The sequence below is a fragment of the Helianthus annuus genome, chromosome 3 (assembly GCF_002127325.2).
Source record: "Helianthus annuus cultivar XRQ/B chromosome 3, HanXRQr2.0-SUNRISE, whole genome shotgun sequence".
NCBI lineage: Eukaryota > Viridiplantae > Streptophyta > Magnoliopsida > Asterales > Asteraceae > Helianthus > Helianthus annuus.
In genome coordinates, this window is record NC_035435.2 from 140765055 (window position 1) to 140779726 (window position 14672).

The 14672-nt window shown below is 35.8% G+C and overlaps 1 long non-coding RNA gene across 1 annotated transcript; it reads left to right on the plus strand.

The window, feature by feature from the left end:
• Positions 1-9221: 9221 nt before the first annotated feature.
• On the plus strand, positions 9222-10283 carry LOC110928039. The gene is made up of 2 exons (XR_002586091.1): positions 9222-9772; positions 9914-10283. It is a non-coding gene; the product is annotated as an uncharacterized LOC110928039 (long non-coding RNA).
• The last annotated feature ends 4389 nt before the right edge of the window (positions 10284-14672 follow it).

Genomic DNA, 14672 nt, shown 5'->3' on the forward strand with positions numbered 1-14672 from the left:
ATATATATATATATATATATATATATATATAGGGATGGTTCAAATGAAAACCACTTTTATTGTGAAAACTCGAAAACTAACTACAAAAAGCCTAAAAAACACACCAATTTTTTTTTCAATTTTTTTATAAAAAATCGCAGGTTTTTGTATATAAAAAAAAACTTTTTTTCAATTTTTTTTTTGTATTACACATGTGTAATAATACTACACATGTGTATGTGTACTACACATGTGTAGTATTACACATGTGCACTACAAAAAAAGATTTTTTTTTGAATTTTTTTATATACTAAAAGTAACGAAAATTATTATGCAAAAAAAATGGTATGTTTTTTTTGGCTTTTTAATTAGTTTTCGAGTTTTCACAATAACTAGTGGTTTTCATTTGAACTTTCCCCTATATATATATATATCCAAACTATTTCGAGACGTCATTCTATACACAGCACATGTATAATATCTGAGGATGTGAGATGACTATGTGACTCGCGACCCGATGCGATAACTAAAGAATAAGATTGATTTGACCTATTGTTTGTTAGCTAGTCTTATCTCTTTGTTAGTTGGTATCTCATTGTTTATCTTATGATTTTTCATTGGTCTTGCAATTAGAAAAACCTTTTGATAAATGATATCTACATTTTTATGGTATGAGAACGTGACTTCTTATAACCCTAAACCGGCAATGGCCGAATAAGAAGAACAAGAACGACCAAAGAAGACTAGTGGTGAGGGGAACCATAAAGCCATCGATGCTAACTCTCCTTAATATATACACGCTTCCGACTACCTGAGAGAAATGCAAGTGAATCTCCCGCTCACCGACAACAACTACAATGACAGGATTCAATAAAAGATAAGTCCTTTGAATCTCGTTCTAAAAAGGACTTCATAAATAACAAACACTACAAAAAAGTCCATTTAGTATCACACATTTTTAGTGGCACACATTTTTAGTGCCACTAAGTTAGGTTTGAGTCCTCATAAATAACAAACACAACAAAAAAAGTCCATTTAGTATCACACATTTTTAGTGGCACACATATTTAGTGCTACTAAGTTAGGTTTTAGTGGCACTTTGTGTATGCCATATTTGCTTAGTAGACACTTTTATTGGTTGTGAGGGAAGGAGGGACTGTTGTATCGTCATAGTCACGACTTTTTGTTTTTTTGCCAGAAGAATCTTCAAGATCGTCATACAAATTCTCTTATGCGGCTGTATGGTTATGTTATATATGCTAAGTCCATTTCCCTATCAATTTTATTGAGGATGCCAACAAAGTTTTTAGACAATGTTTTGTAACTTTTTTGTTGACGTTGATTATTGTTGTAATATTCTTATTTTTTGTTCCTTCATGGCTATTAGAACAACTTCAAGCTCTCATGGATACCCTTAGTTCAACAGAGCCTCATTTCATCCGCTTTGTGAAGCCAAATCAGTTAATCAACCCTCAAAAGTTTGTGTTGGTGCACTACATTTGCTGATTACGTCTTGTATCGAGTCATTAGTCTTAAATGTTAGATCTGGGCACAATATACGAGAAATAGTGAGATTGTATAAGTTTTAGGGTTATGGATCGCTCATAGGTACATGGTGATGGTGGATCGCTTATGTGACAACATCTTGAACCGCTTTTGGGACAACATGTTGGACCGCTAATATGTCATGTTTATGGACCGCTTATTGGGCCTGTCCAATAAGCGGTTCCAGTCGCCTATAAATACCATAGGAGGGATCTCATTTGTAACGGTTCCTGATTTTCGTACCGAGGTGCTGCCGGATCGAAAACAGATTGTACTCGTCGTCATATCAATAGAAAAGGAGTTTAAAGTGATATACAAGCTATTCCTACGTCATTTACTTGTTTTCCGCACCTGTACTTGACGAAAACACCTCTGAACGACTCGTTCGGGTCACCAATCGATCCTACAAGTGGTATCAGAGCTTCTGGAGGAGGAGTTCTACAGGAATTAGCTGGAAATTGCCGAAAATTCTGTCTTCTACTCATTCTTTTTCAGTTTCAGATATTTCTCACGGTCAAAACTTGCTCAAAATCCCTGAGATTGTGCGCAATGGTATAAAGACAAACCCTTGAAAGTTTGGGGTTGAAATTCGAAGAAATAGTGGGTCAAATCGTTGTCCGAAGTTGGATCGCTTTTCGGGAACAATTCTGAATCGCTTATTGGACCAAGCTTGAACCGCTCATCCGTACATGTTTAGGACCGCTTATTCGGTCAAGTGATTTGAACCGCTCCAAAAGAAATTGTGAACCGCTTATTCATACATTTTCTAAACCGCTCGTACGAACAATTACCTGGATCGCCAATTTGGACCATTTGAATATTTCTTGAACCGCTCGAACAAACTTACCTTGAACCGCTCATTCGAACATCATATCTTGAACCGCTCCAAGGAAAGCTGTTAGACCGCTCCAAAGATATTTTTCTGGATCGCTGTTTCGGATCAATTTTGGATCGCTTTTAAGGATTTCTCTGGACCGCTTTTCTGACTGTTTTCTTGAAAAACGTGTTAAGTCATCATGAATTCTGAGTTTTACAACGCCTTTGCTACATCGACTACTCCAGCCGCGATTGCTCAAGCCATGAATCTTGAAAATGAGACGGGAACCACCCAGAAACCCCCGAAACTGATGAGTATTGAAGAATACTACGGGTGGAAAGATCGCTTTGAAAACTGGGTTCAGGCAAATCATCTCAGATCGTGGGAATGCATATTGGAAAAATACACATTGCCTCGAACAGAATTGCAAGTCATTAAACAGATATCTGAATTCTCAGAACAAGAACGTGCAATGTACAGAGCAGAGAAAATGATGATTAGTTTGTTACAGCAGGCGATTAAAGAAGATATATTCATTCTGCTACAACACGACAAAACTGCGAAGTCAATTTGGGATGCTCTTAAAGTGAAATTCGAGGGTAGTGAAAGTATGATCAAAAGCAAGAAGGCATTGCTTAAAAAGGAATTTGATTTGTTTAGCAGTTTGCCGGGAGAGGATACTAAAAAGCTGATTGAGAGATACTGCCACTTAGTGCGTTCGTTATCGATGTTGGGAGTTGAAAAAGGTCGGGAGGAATGGGTTGATAAATTGGCTGACGCATTACCTCAGAAAGAGTGGGGAACGTATTTGATGATACTAAAAAACACGGGTGTTTATGAGAAACTTACAATTGGTCAGTTTATTGAGAAAATTGAGAGTCAGGATCTTGAACAGCAAAAGATCGCGAGGATGAATAATCCTAGTGGTCAACAAGATGTTAAAATGTACTATAAAGGTAGTATTCCAGTTTCTGAAGCTGAAAGAAGTTCGAAAATTCAAACCGCTTTCAGTGCTGGTGATTCATCTGAAAAAGCTGATCAGGGTTCAAACAAGAGCAGCAGTGGATTTTCATCGTTTCCGAGTGTGAATCCGAAAGAGACTAACACAAATTTTCAGTCTCAAAGTACAAAAACTGGAAATGGATATGTGATTCAGTGCAACATAGCTCTCAATCTTCCAGAAGGTCAAAGCTTTTCTGAAGACACTGCTAAAGACCACATGGCACTTCTGGGTTCAGTTCTGTTATCCTATGAAGGTCTTGTTGCTGGTAGGATCGGAAATCCTATGCTCACCAAAGAGGATTACGACCAAATAGACGCTGAGGAAATGGAACTTATGGATATCAAATGGTGTCTTGCAAGTGTTCTTCGTCGAGCTGAGAAATTCAAAACCATTACCGGGAGAAATGACTTTCTTGATGCACATGTTTCTACTTTAGGTTTTGATAAATCTAAAGTTACTTGTTTTCGATGCAGGGAGAAGGGACATTTCAAGCGGGAATGCAAAGGAAGAGAAGCTAATGGAGCACATAATCCATTTGGGAAAGATGATTACTACCGCAAAGCTATCTATCAACAAGTTGGTCAATCCCAGGAACCTCAGACAGCTCACGGAAGAAAGATTGAAGATCCCAAGAGAGCATGTTTGGTAGATTTTAGCTGGAGTGATTACATATCATCTGAAGCTACAGCAGAACGAGTTATTGATCAAGATGATGAGAAACTACCAGAGGGTTTCAGTTGGGATATGTTTGTGGATGAAAAAGGAGGTTTTAAAGCTTTCATTGCAAAGATCGTCCGAGAGCCAAATTTGTTTGCTACTTGGATGAGATCTATTGGAGAGAATGTGTCAAGTGGAGATGAAAAATCTGTGTCGTCTGATGATAGTTCAGATAGTACTGATGGAATCTCAGAACACTCTGGGGATATTTCAGATAATTCAGATGAAACTGTTCAAGAACAGGATGTTGTATTTGACAAAACACCATCGGATTCTGATGTATCAGATGGTGATTCTGATAAGTCTGTACATTTTGATCAATCACCTGATCACAGTAGCAGTGATGATGAGGAAGAGAAACATATAAATATTGCAAAATCTCAATTGTCTCCTAATAGTTTTCATTTCTATTTTGCAGAAAAAATGGAGAAACTGGCAGAGGAACGAGCTGAAAAAGATCAACAATCTGAATCTGAAGGTGAATTTCAGAATGTTGAAAGTGTTGCTGAAAAGATTATAGAAACTGTTGAAGTGGAAAAGGTGATTGAAGTGGAAAAGGTGATTGAAGTTGAAAAGGTGATTGAAGTAGAAAAATTGGTTGAAGTCATTAAAACAATCGAAGTTGAAAAAATTGTTGAAGTCATCAAGCCCTGTGAGAAGTGTTTGGAAGCCTGCAAAGAGTGTGCAGCAAAAGAAGACATCATAGCTGAGTACGAGAAAAAGAAAGAGCAGTTATTGTTCAATCTCAATTATGTGAAGGAATCGTACGACGTATTGAACAAAACAGTAACTGGTCTCCAAAAGACAAACTCAGAAAGAGAACAGGCGCTGACGATGATGAATGCAACTTTAATGTCGAAGCAAAAAGCTATAAATTTCTACATTGAAGAAAGTGCCAAATGGAAGCAAGAGTTGGAAACTGAAAAGATTGAAAATGAGAGGATTAGGAGGTTATTGTTGAGCTATTCTACCTCTGATTATGTTATTGATCGAGTTTACCCAACTGTTGCAGGAATGGAAGCTTTTCAAGGAGAGAAGCCGAAAGAAAAGAAAGATTGTGGTAAGAAACCGAACGTTAGCTATAACAAGTGTCCGCCTCCAATTTGGGATGGGTATTCACCTAGGAAACCAAATGAGGAACAACTTGCAAAAGCAGTCAATATACAGCTTAAAACCGACACAACTGACGTTTTACCAGAAAATATTGATGTGACGTTTACCTCGTCCGATACTGATCATGAGTCTGAATTAGTCAAAAAGGTGGTCGATCAAGTGTTGGATACTGATGAGGAGACAGAGTCAAAATCGGAGTCTGAAAAGCCAAATTCGTCTGTCAAAAGTCAAAATTCTTCGGTTAAACGGTCTTATAGTAAAGAATTTTTGTTATCAAAGGCAGATTTGGATGATGAAACCTTCGAAGTTGTTTATACTTTGAATGGTTCTGACAAATTATATTACAACAAAGAATTTCCAATTTTAAGTGTTAAAACGAATCTAATCAACAAAACTTTTAAACTAATAGAGGTTAATATTCCTGAGTTAAAAGTTTTGAAAAATTTTGAAAAATCTAAAAAATATACTTCCAGAGTTCAACAACGTCTAAACAAGAAAAAGGGTTACAATTCTGGTCCTGGTTTTCCAAAGAAACCTAACCATAATAGTAGCTACAAAAAGAAAGGTTTAGGCTTTATTCCACCAGAAGATGATAAAAATATGAAAAATTCTAAAATGAAATCTGAATTTGTGACAGGTGGAAGCTCGGAAGATGAACAGCAGAAACCATTTTGGAGACAAACTAACAAAGAGTTTCTTGCTGAAAAGAGAAAGAATGGAACTGGAGTATTTCATCCGAGAAATGCTCAAACCTGTTTGAAATGCAATGAAGCTGGTCACATTGCATCGGATTGTTCGAAAGATATCAAAGCAAAACAGGGAGCTTCTCAGAAGATGAAAGACAAAGTTGAAGAAAAAGCTGAAAAGTCTAAAATTTTTAAAAATTCGAAAAATGAAGTTGGAGAATGCTCAAAGAAAAAGACAACATTTTACAAAAGACAAGGAAATGACAACCAAGTGTGGGTTGCGAAGAAAGGTGAAGTGAAAGTCGGCAATGAATCTGGTTCCACAAAGCCAGAAGAGCCACAAGTTATGGAGAAAAGTTCAGAAAATGATGATGTTCTTCCATCATTGAAGTTTGAGGAGGTTATGAAGGGAATTGGAAAAATTGAAATTTCAAATCAATTTTATGATGATGAAAAGGAATTTGATGTCGAGAAAACATTCAACGGGAATGTTAAGAAGATATTTGAGAAAATGTTGAGTGGAAAAGCTAAAGGGGTAAAAGATTTTTACGCAACTAAAAAGGCGACATACAACCCTACAGCTGAAGAGTTGAAAGTCCTCAAGTCTGAGAAGACTTGGAGGGAAGTTTGCTTCCCAGAATAGTCAAAGGACTACGCCGGAGATCCCAAGTTTATATTGTGGATCATGAATCGGCATCTTTCTAGTATTTGAGAAGTTTGAATGTTTGTGTTTAATGCTTGAATGTTTTTGTTTACAGGTTGAAGGACTACGCCGGAGCTTCCAGGTGGTTAATTGCGAAGCAGGAATCGGCATTTTGATTGATATAATGGTGATGTAGACGAAATATTCCTACACGTGGTAGTTGTTGGGTATCTACAAGTGGTAATCTTGATTCCACAGGTGGTATTTGTGGTTAAATTTTGAGTGTATTCTTTGAAGTACATTTACAAGTGGTACAGAAGGTTCTTAAAGGCAAATGGTAAATCAGGGACATTAAATTGTACTTGATTTACTATACTTATGACAAAAGATAGACAAGATGATGAACCACATCCCCGTTTTTAAAATTGATAGACCTACAAGTGGTTGTTATCAACACAAATTCATTTTCCGGAAAAATCATTTTGATTAAAACAAACTTAAGTGTTTTGAAATCTAAATGAGAAAATGGTTTGTGTTAGGGGGAGTTCAGATTGTTTATGCCTAGTGAATGGCGATTTGATGTGATTCAGTGTCGGTTGTCAAGTTTCTGTATAGTTTGTTTTACTTTTTATGTTTCTAGTAGGTCAAAAGTCTAGAAGTTTTCAAATTTTCTTTAAAATGTGTTTGCATTTTAGGGGGAGTAGGGAAATTTCAGAAAATCCAAAAATATTTGAAAATTTGAAAAAGCCAAAAACATGATAAAATTCAAAAATGAGTTTTTGTTGCGAAAAAGAGGAAAGGATAGTACATCAGTGGACTATCACGGCACGCTAAAGAAATGTAAAGTTAAAAAGTGTTAAACAATCTTACTGCGGATGTGTCAGTAGATTTTCGCACATTTAGTAAATTGAAACGAGATATAAACCTAAATCAAACTTGCTTGATTCGTGGGTAACTATTCTTGGATATATGGGTAACCCCCGAAATCTTGTTTGAAAGGTCCCGTATTCTGAGATACTAGGTCTTTATACTCAGTGATATCTGGGGTATTATCCCGGGACTTCTGCTGTATGGAAGTACTGACCTAGTCCCCAGATAATACTTTTTGCTAAAGCTTTGAAACATAAGCTTCGCCCTCAGCATGCTGATGAAACAATAAAATTGATAGTAGCTGCTGTTGAAATGCAAAAAGATCCTCTAAAGGGGACCCACCAAAAGTCGAGCCGTCATCTCTCTGCTGAACGGAAGTTCTGACCTGAGCTCTCACGGTTTCGCATCTACCCTTTACAGATATCAGCTGTGGTATACTCACCTGTAAGACTGAATATTTGGGATCTGGATACAGGAGTATATTCAAGTGGAGTGATACACAATTAAGTTTAAGTTTCTAAAACATTAATATCGTATCTCGAATCAATTGAAATTTGTGTTGAGAATTTAAGAGGACAAACATACTGACAATCTAGGTAAATTGTTTAAAGCTTAATATGAAATCAAGCTTAACGGTGTTGGTGATTTGTCTCATAAACTGATATGATCCTCTTGCACGAACTCACAAAATATTGTTTGTAATTATTTTATTTTCTGCATTTCATTTCTTTATTTTGAAAAATCCAAAAAGATTTTAGTGTGTGTTAGCATAAATTTTTGAAAAAGTCAAAAAGATTTTCGACAACTGATGTTGAAAAACTGATTTTCAAAATTCCATGTGCTAAACATGATGAACAGCATTTGAGGGGGGTGTTTATGTAAATCTAACTGTTTTTGTTAATTCTAAACCTTCTTCAAGTGGTTCATCATAGATTGTTTTGAGGGGAGTCATATGTTGGTGCAGAGATATCTGATATGTGATAAAATTAGAAAATTTATTGTTAGGTTAAGATTGTGCAGGTAGCCAGGTTTCGATCTCAGAAATTAAAGCTAAAGATTTTTGATAGAGCCAGGATATTTGATTCTAAAAGTCTGTGAAGATCAGATTCTGATTCTGAAGATCATGACAAACTGATGATGCTGATGAACTTAAGGAATCAAGAGATCTGATCAAGAGAATTAGAGTGTTTGAAGGCCTGTGTAGATCAGACAACGATCCTGAAGATGTTACTGAAGATGTGAATACCAGTAAATCGAGAGGGGGAGTCTGTAGATAGAGAAAGAAAAGCTCGAAGACTGATCAAGACTGAAGATGTGAAGATACAGCATGGTGTGACTCGATAGTCGACTCCATCAACATCTGAGGGGGAGTCTGTTGGTGCACTACATCTGCTGATTACGTCTTGTATCGAGTCATTAGTCTTAAATGTTAGATCTGGGCACAATATACAAGAAATAGTGAGATTGTATAAGTTTTAGGGTTATGGATCGCTCATAGGTACATGGTGATGGTGGATCGCTTATGTGACAACATCTTGAACCGCTTTTGGGACAACATGTTGGACCGCTAATATGTCATGTTTATGGACCGCTTATTGGGCCTGTCCAATAAGCGGTTCCAGTCGCCTATAAATACCATAGGAGGGATCTCATTTGTAACGGTTCCTGATTTTCGTACCGAGGTGCTGCCGGATCGAAAACAGATTGTACTCATCGTCATATCAATAGAAAAGGAGTTTAAAGTGATATACAAGCTATTCCTACGTCATTTACTTGTTTTCCGCACCTGTACTTGACGAAAACACCTCTGAACGACTCGTGCGGGTCACCAATCGATCCTACAGTTTGAAATTCAGAGTGTGCTACATCAGTTATCTTGTAGGGTCAGTGTCATCTTATTGGGTCAGTGTCATCTTATTCTTTTTCAGTTTGTATTATGTATTGCCGTTTTACACTACTTGATCATGCTAAGTGAAAAGGAATACTTTCTATCTTATTCTGCTTTCTGTAATATTTTGTTCCATTATTTGGGTGACCTACCAGCTACGAAACATACAAATAGTATGTGTATGTTTTATTTTAGTTTTTTTCTTTGTTTTTAGCAGCTTAATTATGATGTTTTTTGAAGGGTGTTTTGGAGGTTGTACAAATAATTCTTGCGGTTTATCCTACTTGAAAAATTTATCATGAGTTAGTAGATCGATCTAGAATCATTTCCATGGAAGTTATGGGTGGAAGCGATGTTTAAGGTGGACTTGCTGAGTGATCATATTTAATATTTATTGAAATTGATTTTGATTAGTTAGATGTCTCGTTTATTGATTCTCTAACACAAATTGGCATCCGGGTTGACTTGCTAAGGCGCTTATTTTGTAATGAGTGAACGCGGGCTTGATTCTGTAAGCTTGCTCTTTCTGACGTTATTTTTTTTTGTTATATTCAAGTTTATGATTTACTTGGTAATTGTAGAGACGCAGCTTTTTTATAACCAAGTCTGTTTTATTTGCTAACCGGTAATCTTCATTTTTTTATGAATTCAGAGGTCAAAAGCCGCATCCCATGGACTACTAAGAAGAAGCTACCACATAATTTTAAGAGCAACATTTGGTGTAAGAATTATCAAGGTATTAACATTGATGCACTAGCGGCAGCATGGATGTAAAAAGTTTAATTGATCAGTATGTTAACTACGTTTCGCATTGTTTGTTTGAAAGTTTAACTGTTAACCACCCAAATTACAGTTTTCCGCTTTATTATTTTGTTTAATAAAAACATCAATCAAAACATAAAAATGGGCTAGGGATGAAACGCAGGGTACATTTACTAGTTGGTGACATTTGAGTGTCCATATATTGAATGTGTACATGCTGCTAAAGTATATAAAAAAGTGACACTTGTAAGTGATTTATGCCACTTGTACTTATTTTTTTTATTTCGTTTGTCACATAGATTAAATTGACCATTTATAAGGTACATGTGTGTGTGTTATAAGGGTGCAAATGAGTCGAGCCTGAGCTTGACTAGGCTTTAGCTCGAGCTCGATTTGAGTCTTGTTTCTAAACCTTGAGCTCTAGTTTTTCTAGCTCGAGATTGGGTTGTTTTTTCATAAAATGTAACTAGTATTATTAATATTTAAAAATATATTTAATACTGACGACCGTCGAAAGGGTTAATCAAAAACCTAATTAAACTACGTAGATAGCGTAAGTAGGGTATCGTATCCACGAGGAATTTGTGGTCAGTGTACAAGAATCTAATTAAAAACTAAACTATCTAACTGGGGGTTTATTTGTTTGATTTTAAAGAAAACACAATTTGTCACGAAAAGTATTATCAGAATGAGAAGAAGTAACTGCCACCTGGAATCCCGATACCCGTTTTAACACAAAAACTTGTTAACTGATTCAAAACACCACATAGATATGGCCTTGGAGTTAATGACTTTGATTAATTATTAGAGATAGCTTTTAAGACTCACCATACAACCTAATAACCCGTTAAATTATATCAATTACCCACCAATCTATTAACCTGCTAACGATGCAAATATATCACAAATACGCTTAATAAATGATAAATAATTCAAACACAATCAACGTTTCACAAATCAACACAAGTGGTCAAGTTTTATCAGTTTACAAGAATCAGAAACAAGTAGTTCTGTCAAAACAAAGCAAACGTTCACCAAATCGTAGTGTATTTGTGAACTGAGTGAACAAATCCTGACCATTGATTTGCATCACCAAATCGTAAAATACACTAATGTATCTTCATTATTAAATCTTGGTCATTGATTTACACTTATGTATAAACTTGTGTATTGATAATCAATGGCTAGGATTAGTTCACTATTGTTCCCAATCCAGGGGGTTGTTCAGTAATGAACCTAACCCTATATATATATATATATATATATATATATATATATATATATATATATATATATATATATATATATATATATATATATATATATATGTGTGTGTGTGTGTGTGTGTGTGTGTATGTGTGTGTGTGTGTGAAAGATAAAACGAAAACCAATTTGAGTTGAGAAAACTTAAGAAAACCCTATGTAAGATTTTTGTTTTTTTTGTTCTAAAAAAATAGGGAATGTAGCATAAATGTATTTGAACATTTTTATTGAAAAATGTAAAAAGCGCCTACTAGTTTAAAAAAAATGTTCAAAATTTGTATGTTACATTTTTTTTTTGGAAATATATATTATATAACATGAAAATTTTAACATTTTTTAAAAAAGGGACAATTGCATATTTCCCCTTAAAAAACTGTTTAATTGCGTATTCACCCAACTTAAAATTAATATTACATATATCCCCTTCCTTAACTAATAAAATTGCTAATTTACCCATTTTGATTTATTTCATTAAAAACAAGTTATATAATGAAATCAAAAAAGGGTAAAAACAAGGGTAAAAAAGTCATTATACAACTTGTTTTTAATAAAATAAATCAAAATGGGTAAATCTGCAATTATATTTGGTAAGGAAATGGGATATATGCAATTTTAATAGTTAAGGAAAGGGATATATGCAATTTTAATTTTTAGTTGGGCAAATACGCAATTAAGCTGTTTTTTAAGGGGAAATATGCAATTATCCCTTTAAAAAATAAACTACTCGGCACTTTTTTACTTTTTCTTTTATAGAAATGTTCAAATATATGTATGTTACATTTCCTATTTTTTTAGAAAAAATAAAAATGTCACATGGGGTTTTTACAAAGGTATTTTGAGTCTTCTCAACTCAAGTGGGTTTTCGTTTTATCCTTCATATATATATAGGGTCAGGATTTAGAGAAAACGGGGGAAAGTGTGAGAACGATTATGGATCGTCCGGTCAAAACAATCTTTGGACTAGATTGGCGCGGTGGCATTTTCGTAAATAACATAAATTTTATTACATGGGCGCGCTTCATTAAGGGTAAAAAAGGGTAAAACATCATTTCTTACATAAAACACTGTTGAAATATAAAACGCCAAGTAAATACAAAACGCCAATTTTATCACTCCGTAGTTTTTTTTGTGTTTTTATTTAAGCTGTTAGGCTACAAAAACGCCATAAAATGTAAAATGCCGTAATATATAAACGCCAAGCCTTACATCCGGATAAATGTTAATTGCATTTATTGTTATAAAATAATATCCTGCCTCTACTACGCGCAAAAAAAATCCTATAAATAGAAACGTCTCACCCCCTTCCGTTTATCGCACCAAAAAAACACACAAAAACACAATGGTTCCTAAAAAGACAACTCACTGTAAAACGCCAAAAGTTGAGAGAAATCAATATGGCAAACATCTTTTCTTTGATACTCAGTAATGTTCTGCATGAAGTTTCGCCGAATGGTTTTTTAGGTGAGGGGAGTAAAATTTTGCTACATGAGATGGACAAATTTCAAGAAAGAGGGACTGATGACACCCATATGTCATTTTGTCTTCTTTGTTTGGATGAGGAGAAGAGACCCATCCCAGTGTAAATGCTACTTTGGCCCCTATGATTATAATGAAGATGACGGGTAGATATGATCCACCCACACGGAGTCGATTGATGTGCACAAAATGCAACATATAAATTACATCAATTGAGGCATAAAACTAACGCTTTTTTAGTACTAATGTTGGAAAAAGTGTGTTTTTGTCTTCCTTTTGTATTTTCAGGATTAAATGAGCTCAAATAAACAAAAGAAGCAAAAAGGCAGCTAAATCTAACATAAACACAAGAAAAGGAACAAACGTGGCATACCCGGCCTCCCGACAGCATCTTCCCAAGCAAAACAAGAAGACAGAAGATTGAACACGCCCCGTGCTCAGTGAGCACGGGGGCGTGCCCAAGTGTCAGCAGAAAAGACAAAGTTGTAGAAGCTTCTATTGCTCACCACGGGGTCGTGGTCAACTATAAGATTCGCAGAATCCAAGCAAATCTTGATAGTACAGATACGCTTCTGCACACGGGGTCGTGCTCAGCGGACACGGGGGCGTAGTCAACTAATGCAGACAAACTGCATTTAATGAAGAAAGAGAGGAGGATGGACATGGGGTCGTGCCCAATGGACACGGGACCGTGCCCGAGCTTCTGTCCAGCCTATAAATAGGAGTGCTTGGAGATCTTGCAACTCATCCCTTGGCACACCACCTCTCTCACACTTCACCCACCACCCACCACCATCACAACACCATCATCCACCACCATCATCCATTGTCCATCATAGAGTGTGTGAGTCGTCTCGGGATCCAAGATTGATCGTAAGAGTTCTGGACAATCAAAGGCCATGTTTGCCTAAGTCTCTTACATCACTTGGTGAAGACAAGTGTTTAGTGTAATACTTTTTATTTTTAAACTTTTGCACTTTTTAATTGGTTATGTATCAATGACTTTAACAACTAGTTTCTTATGTTGAAGCTGATTCTTCCTTATCGTTTGTCTGTGGTGTCTTGGCATTATTTTACTGTCTATATAAAATAAAAGATTTTCACCGTTCATATCTCCACGGTCTATATGGAGGTATGTTGGCTACCTGGTTGGGGGTTAAGGGAACGGTTTGGTAAGAGTCTTGCCATTGTTCAGTGTATAGATCCTGCAAAGGACCTGGGTCAAATTTAGTAGGACCTCCTTCAATACCCACCGGTATTGGATGGCGGGGGTCCAAACTCTTTGATCCCCTCATGAGTTAAACTACTATTAAAACTTTAACCCGACTACTTAGGACTGTATCACTGCTGACTCAGACTACTTAGCCGAGAGTAACGTCACCTTCAAAAGAGGGCCCTACCACATTATGCATTAATAACTTAATTAATTATCTTTCAATAATCCGACCCTTTAGGATTGTATCCTTGCTGACTCAAACTACTGGGTTGAGGGTAACGTCACCTTCAAAAGAGGGGCCTACTACAATAACTAAGATAATCTCTTAAATAAGTGCAAAAGTGCGAAAATAATCAAAGGTTACACTACACACGAGTCGGATCCAAGTGATTCATCTTGTCTATCTGTTTTTACTTTTATTTTTATTTTCAGCATTTTTGTTAGTTTTATTTTTCTAGTTTATAAACCTTTTTCTAACATTTTGATTTGATTAGACGTTGAGGATAAACCGGTACTAAAAGCTCTTGTGTCCTTGGACGATCTCGGTATCTTACCAACACTATACTACGTCCACGATGGGTGCACTTGCCCATATGTGTGTTTAGTATTAGTAAATATTGTGTTTTATAAATTTAAAACTTGGCTAAAAAGTGTAAAAGGGCTTAAAATATATACGTAAATTATATCGCACTTC